The sequence below is a fragment of the Piliocolobus tephrosceles genome, chromosome 6, assembly GCF_002776525.5.
Source record: "Piliocolobus tephrosceles isolate RC106 chromosome 6, ASM277652v3, whole genome shotgun sequence".
Taxonomy (NCBI): Eukaryota; Metazoa; Chordata; class Mammalia; order Primates; family Cercopithecidae; genus Piliocolobus; species Piliocolobus tephrosceles.
In genome coordinates, this window is record NC_045439.1 from 41,496,840 (window position 1) to 41,510,723 (window position 13,884).

The 13,884-nt window shown below is 43.3% G+C and overlaps 1 protein-coding gene across 5 annotated transcripts in view; it reads left to right on the plus strand.

Moving 5' to 3' along the window:
* Positions 1-13,884, plus strand: part of MAX (MYC associated factor X) — a 28,154-nt gene that overhangs the window by 10,803 nt on the left and 3,467 nt on the right. The gene's annotated exons all lie outside the window — the stretch shown is intronic.

A 13,884-nucleotide genomic window follows, 5' to 3' on the forward strand; every position in this document is an offset into this window, starting at 1 on the left:
TTTTGAGGCGGAGTCTCGCTCTGTCGCCCGGACTGGAGTGCAGTGGCTGGATCTCAGCTCACTGCAAGCTCTGCCTCCCGGGTTTATGCCATTCTCCTGCCTCAGCCTCCGGAGTAGCTGGGACTACAGGCGCCCGCCACCTCGCCCGGCAAGTTTTTGTATTTTTAGTAGAGACGGGGTTTCACCGTGTTAGCCAGGATGGTCTCGATCTCCTGACCTTGTGATCCGCCCGTCTCGGCCTCCCAAAGTGCTGGGATTACAGGCTTGAGCCACCGCGCCTGGCCTTCTCCTTCCTTTCTTCAAGGAAGTTGAAGGTTTGAATTTGGTAGTCTTACAGAGGGAATAATTTGTCCTTTGTTGTGGCTCATTTATTTACTCATTCATGCCATTCAACACGTATTTACTGAGGGTCCACCAACTGCCAGGTACTATTCTAGATACTGGGAATACAGCAGTAAACAAAACAGACAATAACAGGAGTTCTTGCTCTGATGAGGAAATGATAAAAAAAAAAAGAAGAATTTAAAATATATGTATTATGTCAGGTAAGTACCATGGAGAAAAACAGGGAAGAAGAGTTGCACTGTTTCATAGGTGCTGTGAGTCTAACAGAATACTTTGGTCCCTCAGACTTAGGAGTTCTCACTAAACGTGGTGTTTTTTAAAATGTGGTATTTGAACCAAAGGAAATGGGCTCATTCTTAGATTGTGGTAATTAAGGTTATGACATTATGTAAATAATCATGAGATGATTATTTTACCATGTGAATTTTGGGAACCTTAGATTCTTAAAGGGAAATTTAGGTCTCTCTGTGTTCCAGTCTCCTTTGACTTAAGCATCTTTATGTTCCAGCTGACTTCTTCCTTAGCATTTGGATTATCTGTCATATGTGTAAGCTTTTTGTTTTTTAAAGAGAAAGCAATATATTAATGGAATTGGATCCTAACCAAGAATAGGGAATACTTGTTTAAAAAAGAAAGAAGGCTTTAAATGTGGGACCCAAACTCTATTTACCCTTTGTTTTCTGTATTTCTACTATAAATTAAACATTTTAAAAAATGGTTGGCCAGGCGTGGTGGCTGATGCCTGTAATACCAGCACTTTGGGAGACTGAGGCAAGTGGATCGCTTGAACCCAGGAGTTTGAGACCAACCTGGGCAACATGGCAAAACCATGTCTCTACAAAAAATACAAAAATTAGTTGGGCGTGGTGGTGCTTACCTGTAGTCCTGGCTACCTGGGAGGCTGTGGTGGGAGGATCACTTGAGTCTGGGAGGTCCGGGCTGCAGTGAGCCGTAATGGCACCACTCCAGCCTGGGCGATAGAGTGAGACCCTGTCTCAAAAAAATAAAAAAAAATAAAAAAAAGAATTACCTTTTTCTTGAGGAAAAAAATCAGTAATAATTGACACTGTATTGCAATGTAAAATTAAATCCACACAGTAGTTGTATAAGGTATGGTACTGTTATTAGACAGTTATTACTGCTATTGCTCCTGTCAGTGTTATTAACACGCTCAAGATCATTATCCCATCTGTAGCAGGACAGGAGCTAGAACTCAGGATTGCCAATTAATTGCCAAGTTCCATCTTTTTCCTGTATCATATGCGTAAACAGTTTAAGGATATTTTAAAGAAATCTTGCTTAAATACTTATATCTTGTCATTGTCCTGGGAGCTTCCCCTGGATAGGCCTGTTAATCTTGGCAGTGTGTCATATGACGGCTACTAGAAAAATACTCTCCTCTGAGGTGGCATATGTAGGTAACACTGAAGTGCAGGGTATTAAGGATCATTTAAAGTCTGTAATTTCTTTCTGAGTTCACATAGTTGCTCTGAGCCCAAGAAAATAGACCATTACAGTTGGTGGTTCATTTGGGTTTTGCCATAGGTCCCAGCGTTAACAAGTAGACCCTCGAACTCTGTTGTTGGAGTCTTTTGTGTTCCTTGCAGTTTCTCCACTGTACATGGAGCCCACTGGGAACAATAGGATGGAATTAGAACCATCAGCCAGCCAACCAGAGTAATGGAGTGAGGGCAAGATCAGCTGTCAACTGTGGCCCCATTTTTTTTTTTTCTTTTACAGAGATGTTACTTTTACAGAAAGTGTTAGTTAAGTGTCCTTGCTTGGGTACTAGGGAGTGTTACACAATGGTTCACTGGCACTAAGCTCACTGTATTTATGTTGGGGAGCAAGACCTGATAGCCAGCCCATCATTTTGCGTTTACATGGGAGTATAATTCTGTCCTCCATCTCGTAAGCCCCAGTACCTGAGCCAGAATGATTATAACGAATCACACTGTCTCTTTATCATTGATGGCTTTAGCAGTAGGTTATTTTCATCATTGCCATTTGTAGCTCTACAGTGGTTTATAGAAATTTCTCATCTTTTAAGTCTCTCCCTCAGTGCCTGTTGTTATCAAACTCATTGCTCTCTCAGGCAGTTGAGCTCTGCATTTCTCCCTTATGGGGAGAGCTGTGTTGAAGAGAGAGAATATAACTTCAAATGAAAATAAATAGAATTTCTTGATTTCAAGATGAGAATTTGAGGGCACTGCCTTTTTCAGTTCCCATCAGAGATTCTGGCTCATGGTAGGTTCTCAGTAAATTGTGGTGGTGAAGAGAGCCAGAGGAAAGAGCACGCTTGCTCAGCCATTAAAGAAAACAGCAACAGTCAACATTATATGCTTAACTATATAAGTGAGACTCTGAGTGCTATGGAGGTTCAAAGACATAATAGATGGTGTCTACCCTTGAGGGTCTTGCTCTCTTGTTGGGAAAGAGGATTACACCTAACAATTAACAATAATGAGATAACATGCTGAGCATCAGATAAGAGCTTTACATTGAGTTAATCTCAGTTTCATTTCCATTAAAGTCTGGTTTTCTTAACAGGTAGATGTTGAAACCAAATATTAATAGTTCCTTTATGGCAGGGAACATGGTTCTTAAGGATAAAGGCTCTCATAGCATTTATACTTTTATGTGCACACATTTATATATTATACTTAATATATGTGGTTTTACATATATTTGTTTGATTATTTAATGACTGTCTGCTGCCACTACACTGTAATAAGTACCATGAAGGCAGGGAAAATGTCTCCTTTTGGTTATATTCCTTCCCTCAGTGCCTGCACATAGTAGGGAGCATAGTGAATGTTTATTAACTGAGGGGAGGAATCCCCCATCACCCTGGCCACATTATTTTGAGAGATGGCTCATTCCTGTTGATGGCTTTAAGGCTGACAGTTCATTTGGTAACCTGTGTCTATAGCATATCTGAGCTGCTGGAGGGATTATCTTTTACATGAAATGTTAACCACAGTCCTGTCCACTTCTTATTACTCATTAAGGTTATATTAGCTGGCCAGACTCCAACTTGGGCAATTATCTTTTTAAAGTTTCTACATCTTAAATTGTTGCCCATAGTTGCCCACGTCTCCCTTAGGCTCCAGGCTCAGCAATTGTAAATGCATTTAATTTCTTATAAATTATTTGCGTGCTGCTGAAAACCTCCAAGGGCTTTTCATTGCCCATTTAGGTAAGGACTGGTATTCCATGTTCTGTAAATAAGGTACCCAGCTTGCCCACCAGCTTTTTCACCACCTTCCTGCCATTAACCTTCCAGTTACTGTACACCCTTGTATTAGTCCGTTTGCATGCTGCTGATAAAGACATAGACTGGGCAATTTACAAAAGAAGGAGGTTTAACGGACTTATAGTTCCAAGTGGCTGGAAGGAAGCCTCACAATTGTGGCGGAAGGCAAGGAGGAGCAAGTTATGTCTTACATGGATGACAGCAGGCAAAGAGAGAGAACTTGTGCAGGGAAACTCCTGTTTTTAAAACCATCAGATCTTGCAAGACTTATTCACTATCATGAGAACAGCATGGGAAAGACCTGCCCCCATGATTCAATTACCTCCCACCGAGTTCCTTCCACGACACATGGGAATTGCGGGAGTTACAATTCAAGATGAGATTTGGGTGGAGACACAGCCAAACTATATTATTCCGCCCCTGGCCCCTCCCAAATCTCATGTCCTCACATTTCAAAACCAATCGTGCCTTGCCAACAGTCCCCCAAAGTCTTAACTCATTTCAGCATTAACTAAGAAGTCCACGGTGCATTGTCTCTTCTGGGACAAGACAAGTCCTTTCTGCCTATGAGCCTGTAAAATCAAAAGCAAGTTAGTTACTTCGTAGATAGAATGGGGGTACAGGCATTGGATAAATACAGCCATTCCAAATCGGAGAAATTGGTCAAAAAAGGGGCTTCAGGACTCATGCAAGTCTGAAATGTAGCAGGGCTGTCAAATCTAAAAGCTCTGTAATGATCTTTGACTCCATGTCTCACATAGAGGTCATGCTGATACAAGAAGTGGGTTTCCTTGGTCTTGCGTAGCTCTACCCCTGTGGCTTTGCAAGGTACAGCCCTCTTCTTGGCTGCTTTCACAGGCTGGCCTTGAGTGTCTGTAGCTTTTCCAGATGCACAGTGCAAGCTGTCAGTGTATCTACCATTTTGGGGTCTGCAGGATGGTGGCACTCTTCTCACAGCTCCACTAGAGAGTGCCCCAGTAGAGACTCTATGTGGGGGCTCTGACCCCACATTTCCTGTCTGCAATGCCCTAGCAGAGGCTCTTCATGAGGGCCCTGTCCCTGCAGCAAACTTCTTCCTGGACATGCAGGTGTTTCCATACTCCATCCTCTGAAATCTAGGCAGAGGTTCCCAAACCCCAATTCTTGACTTCTGTGCACTCCCAGGCTCAGTACCATGTGGAAGCTGCCAAGGCTTAGGGCTTGCACCCTCTAAAGCCACAACCTGAGCTCTAAATTGGGCCCTTTCAGCCACGATTGGAGTGGCCGGGATGCAGGGCACCAAGTCCCTGGGCTGCGCACAATACGTGGACCCTGGGCCCAGCCCACAAGACCAGTTTTTCCTCCTAGGCCTCTGGGCCTGTGATGGGAGCAGCTGCTGTGAAGATCTCTGACATGCCCTGGAGACATTTTCCCCATTGTCTTGGGGATTAACATTCAGCTCCTCATTACTTATGCGCCTTGAATTTCTTCTCAGAAAATGGGATTTTCTTTTCTATCACATTGTCAGGCTACAAATTTTCCGAACTTTTATGCTCTGCTTCCCTTAAAAAACTGAATGCCTTTTACAGCACCCAAGTCACCTCTTGAATGCTTTGCTGCTTAGAAATTTCTTCCTCCAGGTACCCTAACTCATCCCTCTGAAGTTCAAAGTTCCACGTATCTCTAGGGTAGGGGCAAAATGCTGCCAGTCTCTTTGCTAAAACATAACAGGAGTGACCTTTGCTCTAGTTCTCAACAAGTTCCTCATCTCCATCTGAGACCACCTCAGCCTGGACTTTATTGTCCATATCATTATAAGCATTTTGGGCAAAGCCATTCAATAAGTCCCTAGGAAGTTCAAAACTTTCCCACATTTTTCTGTCTTCTGAACCCTTCAAATTGTTCCAACCTCTGGCTGTTACCCAGTTCCAAAGTTGCTTCCACATTTTCAGATATCTTTTCAGCAGTGCCCTACTCTACTGATACCAATTTACTGTATTTAGTCTATTTTCATGCTGCTGTTAAAGACATACCTGAGACTGGGCAATTTACAAAAGAAAGATTTAATGACTTACAGTTTCATATGGCTGAGGAGGCCTCACAATCATGGTGGAAGGCAAGGAGAAGCAAGTCACATTTTACATGCATGGCAGCAGGCAAAGAGAGCTTGTGCAGGGAAACTCCCATATTTTTTTTTTTTTTTTTTTTTTTTGAGACGGAGTCTCGCTCTGTCACCCAGGCTGGAGTGCTGTGGCCGGATCTCAGCTCACTGCAAGCTCCGCCTCCCGGGTTCACGCCATTCTCCTGCCTCAGCCTCCCGGGTAGCTGGGACTACAGGTGCCGCCACCTTGCCCGGCTAGTTTTTTGTAGTTTTTAGTAGAGACGGGGTTTCACCGTGTTAGCCAGGGTGGTCTCGATCTCCTGACCTCGTGATCCGCCCGTCTCGGCCTCCCAAAGTGCTGGGATTAGAGGCTTGAGCCACTGCGCCCGGCCGGAAACTCCCATTTTTAAAACCATCAGATCTCACGAAATTTATTCACTATCACCAGAACAACATGGGAAAGACCAGCCCCCATGATTCAGTTACCTCTCACCAGGTTCCTCCCACAACACATGGGAATTGTGGGAGTTAAATTCAAGATGAGATTTGGGTAGGGACACAGCCAAACCATATCAACCCCTCTTCTGTTTGCTCAGGAATTTCATTCTCAGCTAATCTGAGTTCTTTGCTTTTCTCAAGGTCCAACCCCAGCCACACTGCCCAGGTGACTTGGGGGTTCCATATTGATGAGCCCTGCTCACAAGATCTACCTGCAGTCTGTCCTCTATTTCCTGCCTGAGTTCCCCCCTTCCCTCAGTCTCCAGCTCCTTGCCTTAAAGACCCATATCAAATACTGCCCCACCCTTAGAACCCTCGCATGAACCTCTGTGGCCTTTTGTGGGACCTCTCCTCTGTCTCCCTAATTTCTGTGATTATCTTATCACCTAACTAAATGGTATGCTCCTGTAGGGCAGGAATCTAATTATTCCTTCTGGGAGACTGTCATACAGAATGGGAGAGGTCGCACTCCCCCAGGAGTACTAGAGAGCTCTTCACCTAACATTTTTTGCATCTTGAGATTCAGAAGGATAGGGATTGATTACCAGGTCTTGACTTTAGCATTTTTTTTTCTCCAACAAAGTTGCAAAAACTTTAGAAAAATGGTAAGAAGAAAAAACATGAGTCCTTCCTTCCTGTAACACAGCTATAGCCTTCTCTTTGATCCTGTGACAAATGCTGCCCAACAGAAATTTAGTGTGAGTCACAAATGCATTTTAAATGTAACTTAAATAAAATTTTCGAGTAGAACCAATTAAAATGTTAAACAGGTGAAAATTTGAATAATATAATTTATTTAGCCTAATATTCAAAAATAAATATGATCTCAACATGTAATCAATATATTTAAAATTATTCATTCACCAAGTCTTTAAATTCAACTTAACAGCACATCTCAATTCCGAGTACTCACATTTCAAATGTTTATTAGCCAGCCACATGTGGCTAGTGACTATCAGATCAGATAGTATAATCCAAAAATACTCTCCGTACCCCACTGCCCCATTTAATGTGACTGAATTAGTCATCAGAGTGGATGTGAAAAGAAACCTGCCTCCTTTTTTTCTCCCCAAAAGCTGCTGTTGTTCAATCCATGGATTTATTGATGGAGTCTAAGAAGCAAGGAAATACAGTGTTATCAATTTGTGTATTCCTTCCTGGTCTCTTCATCTACATGCTTCCCACAGGGAAAGTGCTATTTATAGCTTGCTGCTTTTACATAATATATTTTTTCCCCAGGTCATATAGTGTGCTCATGTTTAGTCATTAGGCATGTTTCTTTTGGGCAATTGGGGCTGCATTCGGTTTTTAAAATTTATAATTAATATGGTGATGGATATCTCTGTATATGTAGCCATTTCCATAGATTCCAAGAAGTTGGATTTTTGGGTTGACGGGCATGAGCATCTGACCTTTTTCCGTGTATTGCCAAAATGCTTTCCAAGAGGATTGTTTTTATATCCTCTTTCTTCCACTTCTTTTTTTAAGCAAATTCTAGAGTAGTCTTTTGGTAGTGTTTTGAGACTACCAGTTTCATTATCACTGGAATTTTTTTTTGGAAGAGGGTGACTAATTCAGTAAACAAAGGTTATTACTTCTGAAATTAATTGCTTTTCCACATGTTTACTAACTAGCTCTATTTCCTCTTTTGGAAATTGTGTACTCCTGTCCTTCTTTGTCAAAGTTCGATGCAGAAATGCCACGCCTTCATTTCAAGCTACCAAGGGCACAAGAAAAAATCATGAAAGATTTTAAAAAGGATTGTTTTGACTCCTTAAACAAATGTCTTACTCCTGGCTTTAATTAAGCTGCTTGCAGGGCTGATAGCTCTGCTTTCTATGGTGATCAACAAAATGGTCCTGTGGCTGGGGAGGCCCTGGCAGCAGGAAGCCTTCAAGGAGCCATGGGTCTGTGCTGACTCTGACCTTACAACCTTCCAGGCTCCCTTGCTGGCATTGATGGGGTTCCATTTTTGAATGAACTAGTTTAATGTGGATCCAGATTTATTGTGCATATTCTTTCGTTTTGGTTTTCAAAAGATGGTTTATTCACTTGGAAATGTACACCAGTTTAGCCCTGGGCCTTCCCTTTACCTTCATATGTATAAAAGCTTACACAGGTTTCGGAAAATAAATTGTTTCATTTTCTCTAAAATAACTAGTGAAAAATAAAACAGATGTCAGTTGTTGAGTCCAGCAGTACCTCTTTTTTCATCCCTCCAGATATGGCATGTTGGTTCTTAGGGAAACAAGACAGCTGTAACATCAGCCCACTGGCATCTGTTTTTGGCACTGAAGAGGAAAAGTGTTCAGTAGAGTTAAGATTATTGTTTCTCACGTCAGCACTGGGACCCTAGGGAAGGGCAGTGGTGTTCCTAATGTTAACAATCTAGCACTACTGTTCTTTTCCTCACCTCTCCCCACCCACTTTCTAAAACAACTTGAATTTTTACAGAAATCCAAGTTACTGTGATAAGATTTATAACTCCAAGGCCGGGCGCGGCGGCTCAAGCCTGTAATCCCAGCACTTTGGGAGGCCGAGACGGGCGGATCACGAGGTCAGGAGATCGAGACCATCCTGGCTAACACGGTGAAACCCCGTCTCTACTAAAAATACAAAAACTAGCCGGGCGAGGTGGCGGGCGCCTGTAGTCCCAGCTACTCCGGAGGCTGAGGCAGGAGAATGGCATAAACCCGGGAGGCAGAGCTTGCAGTGAGCTGAGATCTGGCCACTGCACTCCAGTCCGGGCGACAGAGCGAGACTCCGCCTCAAAAAAAAAAAAAAGATTTATAACTCCAGAAATGTTTGGAACTCTTGCCTTACATTGAACATTTTTGAGAACCATTACCTTAAATGAGATTTAATAACCTTAGACTTCATCTGAAGCATCAGTGCTAACAACTTCAGGAGTCATTTGGGGCCTTAAATGGTTCTATTTAGAATCCACATCTTTTGGGTTTGGGGCCTTTTGTGACATACGTAGTCGATTCTTGGTGTGATGTGTGGAGTGGGTGGATGCTGTTCAAAAGCAGAGGTCTGACAGTGGGCGCTTCTGCTTGAGAGGGTTGCCCTTCCCTCTGTCTGCTTACTGCCTTGGGAGGGAATGCAAATGGACACGCAGCTGCAGCATAAACAGTAGGAGGGACAGGAACCTGCCAGACCCTCTGCCACACCCTGGGTCTTCTACATTCTTCATTTTGCTTTTATCCTTCTGGGCTGCCAAAAGGTAATGAAGCCAGCAGTACTGTGGGAAGCTGACATTCCCCACCTAACCTTCCACTTCCGCCCTCCAGACCAGATGGCTAGGTCATTTCTCCCAAGCTAGCTTGCATCTTAAGGCTTTTCTTCTCAATGTGTTTCTGCTAGAAGCCTGTTTAATTCTCACCTGTCTTTAAAATAAAAAAAGAAAGAAAAATAACCTTCCTTCAGTGCTGCTATCTTGCTATTACAAACTACCGGTTTTCACTTTTTTTTTTTTTTTTTTTTTGATAGAGGGTCTCACTCTGTTGTTCAGGCTGGAGTGTGTTGGCACAAGCATGTCTCACTGCAGATTCAGCCCCATGGGCTCAAGAGATCCTCCCACCTCCACCTCTCAAGTAGCTGGGACCACATTTGTGTACCACCATGCCCAGCTAAAGCTAATCTTTTGATTTTTTTATAGAGCCTGTGTGTCTTGCTGTGTTTTCTAGGCTGGTTCCCAACACCTGAGCCCAAGTGGTCCTCCCACCTCAGCCTCCCAGGGTGCTGGGATTACAGGCATGAGCCACCTCACCTAGCCTACTTCTTACCTTTCAACCAAATTTTGAAGACTACTCTTCATCATTGCCTTACTTGCAACTCAATTCCTACACCTGTTACCCGTGCAGAGACAACTTACCATTGGGCTTTGGCTGTCACCCCTCCAAGAAAACCACGTTCACCAGGGTTTTCCATTGACGTCCTTGTAGGCAAATCAGGTGACTCTTTCGTGGTCCTTTGCCTCCAACTTTCCCCTCCATGACAACACTGTCCCTGCAATTCTATTGATCTTTTTAAATTAGTTCCATAGCTTCCCCTATGTTCCCAAAATATCAGTGTTCTGGAGGCTTGGATTCAATTCCTGACTCAACTTCCTACTAGTTTACAAAACATTGGGTAAATTACAGCTCTGTGTCTCAGTTTCCTCATTTATAAAATAGGGAAAACATCAGAAGGTTGTGTGAGGATGCCTGGCACTTAGTAAGTACTCAGTAAGTGTTAGCTGCTGCCATTGTTAACCACCCCCATCATCATCATTATCATTTGTGTTGCTGTGTGCAGCCATGGCTTTGGAGCAAGATCTGGCAAGGCTGCCCAGCATCCTTTTGTGTGGCTCCCAGAGGTGAGAGAGAGGCCTGCTGAGCCCTTTGCGTTTACTCACATGGCTGCATGAGAGGCCTGGCTACCTGTTCAGTCCCTTCAGCTACCATCCACCCTGTCTCAGGGCTCCATCCAAACCATTTAAAGAGCCATTTGTGTTCACAAAGACAGAATCAAAATGATAATTCTGCTAATTATAAAAACTAGCAGGAAAAATAATTTCAGGTTTTTACTGAGTACCCAAGGCAGCACTTGTTCTGTGGACATGTTGACTTACCAAGTTCTATCTGATCAGTCATACTCACATGAAGATAGGCAGTTGACTCAGCTGACTTAGAGCAATTTTCAGAAAACAGAAACTGAAAGCCCAGGGTTATTCCATAGTCCATGCCATAAATCCCAGGGTTTCTTGCTGGCTTCGTGTTTACAAGTCACATATTATAAGCTCATAAAGACAAGGAATGGCCTTGCCCCCACCTTCATGCTGTGATTGGCAACATGATCTCGTATGTAGTGGAAAGATGGGAGTGGAGGATTGCAGGTGAGTCTAGCATTTTTAGCTTCAGCCTTTTGCTTTTTCTTCCCTGGACTATATGCACATGCAAATTTGGGGTATTTCTATATTTTGTGCTTTAAATTTTTTTCTTGTTGGATCTTAATTCTTGTTGGGTTCCCTGGGAAGAGTAAAATAAAGTTAACTCTGAACCATTCTTTTGGACTTGCTGAGGGATCAGGGCACCCTAAGTGACCTGGGGCAATTCTGCTTTCAGCAGAGGATGGAGGAAGGGCTGTGCTTAGCATTCTGAAGGCCTCATTCTGGGTTTGAACCAATCCAGCCTTCTTTGGCCTCCTCTTGTTCCCAAGACACTATGTTCTGAACATCCATGAATTTTATCTTCATCCAAAAACTAGCCCTGAAATGGAAACTGCCGTCCCTCACAGATCTTTTTCTCTCTTCTGGCTTGTTTTGCTGTGCTTGTTGCTCACTTTTCACTTCTTGATCCTAATTCCCTGGTTTCATGTATAAATATTTGAAGAAGAAACTGGTAGCACAAAGGCTGTTACTCAGTCTGGTCATTCATTAAAAGTTATCACTGAACATTTGCAAGTGCTCTCTGGTTTCAGAGATTGTGCATTTTTTCCCTTGTCCCAGATGCACATGGGTAGTTAGGAGCTAATGTTGCCTTCTGGGAACTGTTAGTTGAAAAAATAGCTATTACATAGGCAAATTTAAAAAGAGGGATGTAAATATGCATAGCAATTACATCAGTGATGGAAAGGGTAGAATTTGGAGGGCTAGATGGGGTCTTAGAGAATTTCTAATCAGATGAGGAATAGGCAAGGTGAGAAATGTGTCTGCAGCCACAGAACCCATTAATGAGAAGCATGTAGAGCACTCCTCTGTCCCCAAATTCCCAAATTCTTCCTCACCACTCTACCACCTCTCATCAATACTAACCATTTTTCATTCCATCTCCAGTATCCAGAGAGGAAGGTATTTTAATTAGTCACTTCTAATTATGTCCTCCTTTTTTCCACCCCATTTTGTCACGTAATAATCAAACCCTAATAAGGCCCCTTTGCAGAAATGGGAAACAGTGTCTGAAGTATCCGTTGCTAGGCTAGGAATTCTCATTCCTTCTATATAAGCTGACTGACTCAACTAAAGAAACGCATCTCACTTTTTCCCCATCCCACCTTGCCTGTGCTATTCTCCCTATTCAGAGTGACCTTTTCCCACAAACGCCACCTTGGTCTAACACAGGGCTCGCCATTTTAGGTAGGGAGCGCATTGCATGCACATATGCAGCACCAAGGCCAGTGCCTGGCACACAGTAGGTAGTCACCCCAGCCAGAAGCCATCTTTCCCGTGGTATCTCTAATCTCTGCTAGTCAGATTACGCTTGTCAGCACTGCCCTGTGATTTGTCTGTGTATAGACATATTTATCTCCTCAACTAGATAGTAAGTAAGCTTTGGGGCAAAGAAGCCATGACTAATACATTGTTTCCCCACAGTATCTGCCCAGTACTTTGTACGTAATTTGCACCTGATAAAAATGGTTGGTTATGAACAGTTTCCTTGAGGAAATTACCTTAAGGTGCTATAAGAGGAAAGCCTGGAAATTCTAGTACTTGTGAGGACTTTTGAATAAACACAGGCCTTACAAACCTTTCTGAAACGCAGCCCAAACTGAGGTCTATAAATTGAGATTGTTAGGATTTAATATGAGTAGATCTGGTTTTGCTAGCCACGGTGTACATGTTTTCTTTGTCTTTCTCCTGCTGTTGTGTTCTGGTTCTTTAGGACCCATTGCGCTTGTAATATAGAATTGCCAAGCACTCCCTACCCTGGATAAGAAGCTTTCCGGCTGCTCAGGAGCCTCTGGCTGGAAGGCCATACTTAAGCTACTAGGCTACCCTGCCTTGGGCTTCTCTTGGCTTTGTACTATTCTACCAGTTTGGCTGGCTGCCTGGCCATAAGTAACTCTGGCTATGTTTGTAGCCTGGAGAGAATCTCCCAGACAAGTTTGATGTCTAGGGGCACAGTAACATGACATCCATGTTACTGACTTACGAACTTACTCTAACAAGGCAGTACCCAGGCAACCCACAGCCATTGTAGAGGTGTGGTTGTTTCCTGAAATGGCCCAATCTCATGCTCTTCCTATGTTGACATCAAGCACCGACAGCTTTTATGAAAGTCTCTTTAGCCAGGAAAGCTGAAATAGTGACACAGCATCATTCAGTTGGGAATAGTTAACAATGGTTTCAGAGTTTGGCTGGAATCTTGGGTCTTGAAACACATTGTACCCATTCCCATCTCAAGCCAGGCCCTAGCAGAATGAGTGACCTAAAGCTTTCATTTAAGTAGTATTTTAATGTTTCCAGACATAGCCAAGCTAAAGATTTTAAAGCAACCTAAAGAACCAGAGGGGATGAGAGGAGTACAATTCAGGAATCAGATGGCTCTGAGTTTAAATCCAGGCTATGCCACTGTCTAGCTGGTGATTTTGAATAAACTGGTATACTTCTCTGATCCTTGGGTTCCTAGTAGAGCTACTTCTGAGACTATGCTTGTGAGGTAAGCTCTGTAAAGCACTTGGGACCTTGTATGTCACAAAGAAGGCCTTCACAGATGCAGTGGCTCACACCTGTAATCACAGCAGTTTGGGAGGCCGTGGTGGGTGGATCACCTGAGGTCAGGAGTTTGAGACCAGTCTGGCCAACATGGTGAAACCCCACCTTTACTAAAAATATCAAAATTAGCCAGGCTACGTGGCATGCATCTGTACCCAGCTACTCTGGAGGCTGAGGCAGAAGAATCACTTGAACCCGGGAGGTGGAGGTTGCAGTGAGCTGAGATCA